Source organism: Lolium perenne, chromosome 1, assembly GCF_019359855.2.
Source record: "Lolium perenne isolate Kyuss_39 chromosome 1, Kyuss_2.0, whole genome shotgun sequence".
NCBI lineage: Eukaryota > Viridiplantae > Streptophyta > Magnoliopsida > Poales > Poaceae > Lolium > Lolium perenne.
Window position 1 is genome coordinate 55713677 of NC_067244.2, and position 5591 is coordinate 55719267.

Consider the following 5591-nt stretch of genomic DNA (forward strand, 5'->3'; position numbering starts at 1 on the left):
TTCCAATGAAATCACTTTGGTGCTGCTGTGGAGGATCTTGCGTAGCAAAATAGAAGGACCTGGGCAGCCGCGTCGGTCCTCCATCAATCACCTGGTGCCCCCAAGGCACCCACGGCGTAGGATCAACTTCAAAGTTCGCCATTGTCGTAGGCGGAGCACCAGAGGAGGAGGGCGGTGGTGAAAGATGTGGAGTCGACTCGTTGGTCAGACCAGCCGACCCATTAAATGCCACCTCCCCTGCCTTGGAAGACGAACCGGCAAGTCCATCTGTCGGCCCAAAAGAGTTAGGCGTGTCCGAGCCCAAGTCCCCTTATTTTACTATTTTCGGCATCCAACGCTTACCTGATGAGGCTCTAGCAGAGAGACAATTCCGCTTAATGTGACCATAATTAAAACAGCCCCTACAACGAATATTATTAACACAATTCTTTGTGATGTGATTCATACTAAGGCAGCGTTGGCACTTCCAAACTTGGAACACCATGTCATCAACCATTTGTTCAAATGGATCATCTTTCTTTTCATTAGAAACTTTATACCCACTTGGATAATCATCAGATGTCTCATTGGCCACAGGAGCATTCTCTTCCCCTATTGACACATTATCCACAGGATCCATCTCGTCCTCCACTGATTTCCTTTGCTGGATAGGAATAGTAGTACCAAAGGAGATAACTGGAGTAGAAACAGTGTTATAAACATGTAGACCAGCAGAGCCAACAGACTCAGCAGCATATCCTTGAAGGAGATATGCCCTAGAGGCAATAATAAAGTGGTTATTATATATCTTTATGTTTATGATAAATGTTTATATACCATGCTATAATTGTATTAACCGAAACATTGATACATGTGTGTTATGTGAACAACAAAGAGTCCCTAGTATGCCTCTTAACTAGCTTGTTGATTAATGGATGATTAGTTTCATAATCATGAACATTGGATGTTATTAATAACAAGGTTATATCATTGTATGAATGATGTAATGGACACACCCAATTAAGCGTAGCATAAGATCACGTCATTAAGTTATTTGCTATAAGCTTTCGATACATAGTTACCTAGTCCTTATGACCATGAGATTATATAAATCACTTATACCGGAAAGGTACTTTGATTACATGAAACGCCACTGCGTAAATGGGTGGTTATAAAGGTGGGATTAAGTATCCGGAAAGTATGAGTTGAGGCATATGGATCAACAGTGGGATTTGTCCATCCCGATGACGGATAGATATACTCTGGGCCCTCTCGGTGGAATGTCGTCTAGTGTCTTGCAAGCATATGAATAATTTCATAAGAGACCACATACCACAGTACGAGTAAAGAGTACTTGTCAGGAGACGAGGTTGAACAACGTATAGAGTGATACCGATGATCAAACCTCGGACAAGTAAAATATCGCGTGACAAAGGGAATTGGTATCGTATGTGAATGGTTCATTCGATCACTAAAGTCATCGTTGAATATGTGGGAGCCATTATGGATCTCCAGATCCCGCTATTGGTTATTGGTCGGAGAGAGTACTCAACCATGTCCGCATAGTTCACGAACCGTAGGGTGACACTGATACGTCTCCGACGTATCGATAATTTCTTATGTTCCATGCCACATTATTGATGATTTCTACATGTTATATGCACACTTTATGTCATATTCGTGCATTTTCTGGAACTAACCTATTAACAAGATGCCGAAGTGCCAGTTCCTGTTTTCTGCTGTTTTTGGTTTCAGAAATCCTAGTAACGAAATATTCTCGGAATCGGACGAAATCAACGCCCAGGTTCCTATTTTGCCCGGAAGCATCCAGAACACACGAGAACCGCCAGAGAGGGGGCACAGGCCCACCAAACCCTAGGCCGGCGCGGCCAAGGGGGGGCCCGCGCCCCCCCTATAGTGTCGGCGCCCCTTCGACCTTCTGACGCCGCCTCTTCGCCTATATAAAGCCCCTCGACCTAAAACCTCGAGACGGGAAAAGCCACGGTACGAGAAACCTTCCAGAGCCACCGCCATCGCGAAGCCAAGATCTGGGGGACAGGAGTCTCTGTTCCGGCACGCCGCCGGGACGGGGAAGTGCCCCCGGAAGGCTCCTCCATCGACACCACCGCCATCTTCATCAACGCTGCTGTCTCCCATGAGGAGGGAGTAGTTCTCCATCGAGGCTCGGGGCTGTACCGGTAGCTATGTGGTTCATCTCTCTCCTATGTACTTCAATACAATAATCTCATGAGCTGCTTTACATGATTGAGATTCATATGAGTTTTGTATCACTACTATTCTATGTGCTACTCTAGTGATGTTATTAAAGTAGTTTTATTCCTCCTAAACGGTGTAATGGTGACAGTGTGTGCATCCGTGTTAGTACTTGGCGTATGCTATGATTATGATCTCTTGTAGATTATGAAGTTAACTATTGCTATGATAGTATTGATGTGATCTATTCCTCCTACATAGTGTGAAGGTGACAGTGTGCATGCTATGTTAGTACTTGGTTTAGTCGTGTTGATCTTTCATGCACTCTAAGGTTATTTAAATATGAACATTGAATATTGTGGAGCTTGTTAACTCCGGCATTGAGGGTTCGTGTAATCCTACGCAATTAGTGGTGTTCATCATCCAACAAGAGGGTGTAGAGTATGCATTTATCTATTCTGTTATGTGATCAAAGTTGAGAGTGTCCACTAGTGAAAGTGTAATCCCTAGGCCTTGTTCCTAAATACTGCTATCGCTGCTTGTTTCTTGTTTCTTTGCGTTACTACTGCTGCGTTACTACTGCTTGTTTACTGTCCTGGGCAAAGCACTTTTCTGGTGCCGTTGCTACTACTTATTTATACCACCTGTATTTCACTATCTCTTCGCCGAACTAGTGCACCTATTAGGTGTGTTGGGGACACAAGAGACTTCTTGCTTTGTGGTTGCAGGGTTGCATGAGAGGGATATCTTTGACCTCTTCCTCCCTGAGTTCGATAAACCTTGGGTGATCCACTTAAGGGAAACTTGCTGCTGTTCTACAAACCTCTGCTCTTGGAGGCCCAACACTGTCTACAGGAAAAGGAGGGGGCGTAGACATCAAGCTATTTTCTGGCGCCGTTGCCGGGGAGGAAAGGTAAAAGGTACTCACACTCCGGATCTCGGCAACTAAGCTATTTTCCACCGTTGTAAGTACTCGAAGCTATTTCCTTTAGATCCTGCAATTGCATCTTTTTGTTTCTTGTTTACACTAGTTAGGCATAATGGAAAACAACAAAAATATGAGAGATCTTTATGAACTCTATCTTGAATTAGGACATGATGTGTTTGAAGAGAGAATTAAAAAACCCATGGAACTTTATATGCATGCTAATGGGAATGTTATTAATATGAATTCTTTGAACACTATTGTTGCTAATGCTATGGAAAATTCTAAGCTTGGGGAAGCTGGTTTTGATGAGCATGATATTTTTAGTCCCCCAAGAATTGAGGAGGAAATTTACTTTGATGACACTTTGCCTCCTATTTATGATGATTATAATGATAGTAGTCTTTTGTTGCCACCTACTATGGAGAGTAAATTTGATTATGATTACAATATGCCTCATATATTTGATGATAGCTACTTTGTTGAATTTGCTTCCACTACAACTAATAAAATTGAGTATGCTTATGTGGAGAGTAATAATTTTATGCATGAGACTCATGATAAGAATGTTTTATGTGATAGTTATATTGTTGAGTTTTCTCATGATACTACTGAAAGTTATTATGAGAGAGGGAAATATGGTTGTAGAAATTTTCATGTTACTAAAACACCTCTCTATGTGCTGAAATTTTTGAAGCTACACTTGTTCTATCTTTCTATGCTGGTCACTTTGCTATTCATGAACTTGTTTATTTATAAGATTCCTTTTCATAGGAAGCATGTTAGGCTTAAATGTGTTTTGAATTTGCTTCTTGATGCTCTCTTTTGCTTCAACTACTATTTCTTGCGAGTGCATCATTAAAACTGCTGAGCCCATCTTAATGGCTATAAAGAAAGAACTTCTTGGGAGATAACCCATGTGTTATTTTGCTACAGTACTTTGTTTTATATTTGTGTCTTGGAAGTTGTTTACTACTGTAGCAACCTCTCCTTATATTAGTTTTGTGTTTTGTTGTGCCAAGTAAAGTCGTTGATAGTAAGGTTCATACTAGATTTGGATTACTGCGCAGAAACAGATTTCTTTGCTGTCACGAATCTGGGCAAAATTCTCTGTAGGTAACTCAGAAAATTATGCCAATTTACGTGAGTGATCCTCAGATATGTACGCAACTTTCATTCAATTTGAGCATTTTCATTTGAGCAAGTCTGGTGCCTCAATAAAATTAGTCTTTACGGACTGTTCTGTTTTGACAGATTCTGCCTTTTATTTCGCATTGCCTCTTTTGCTATGTGGGATGGATTTCTTTGTTCCATTAACTTCCAGTAGCTTTGGGCAATGTCCAGAAGTGTTAAGAATGATTGTGTCACCTCTGAAAATGTGAATTTTTGATTATGCACTAACCCTCTAATGAGTTGTTTTGAGTTTGGTGTGGAGGAAGTTTTCAAGGGTCAAGAGAGGAGGATGATATAATACGATCAAGAAGAGTGAAAAGTCTAAGCTTGGGGATGCCCCGGTGGTTCATCCCTGCATGTTTCAAGAAGACTCAAGCATCTAAGCTTGGGGATGCCCAAGGCATCCCCTTCTTCATCGACAAATTATCAGGTTCCTTCTCTTGAAACTATATTTTTATTCGGTCACATCTTATGCACTTTACTTGGAGCGTATGTTTGTTTTCGTTTTTGTTTTTGTTTGAATAAATGCTTGTGTGGGAGAGAGACACGCTCCGCTGGTTCGTATGAACACATGTGTTCTTAGCTTTTAATTTTCATGGCGAAGGTTGAAACTGCTTCGTTAATTGTTGTATGGTTGGAAACGGGAAATGCTACATGTAGTAATTGCTAAAATGTCTTGGATAATGTGATACTTGGCAATTATTGTGCTCATGTTTAAGCTCTTGTATCATATACTTTGCACCTATTAATGAAGAAATACATAGAGCATGCTAAAATTTGGTTTGCATATTTGGTCTCTCTAAGGTCTAGATAATTTCTAGTATTGAGTTTGAACAAAAAGGAAGACGGTGTAGAGTCTTATAATGTTTACAATATGTCTTTTATGTGAGTTTTGCTGCACCGGTTCATCCTTGTGTTTGTTTCAAATAAACCTTGCTAGCCTAAACCTTGTACCGAGAGGGAATACTTCTCATGCATCCAAAATACTTGAGCCAACCACTATGTCATTTGTGTCCACCATACCTACCTACTACATGGTATTTCTCCGCCATTCCAAAGTAAATTGCTTGAGTGCTACCTTTAAAATTTATATTCTCTACCTTTACAATATATAGCTCATGGGACAAATAGCCTAAAAACTATTGTGGTATTGAATATGTACTCATGCACTTTATCTCTTATTAAGTTGCTTGTTGTGCGATAACCATGTTCACTGGGGACGCCATCAACTACTCTTTGTTGAATATCATGTGAGTTGCTATGCATGTTCGTCTTGTCTGAAGTAAGGGAGATCTACCAC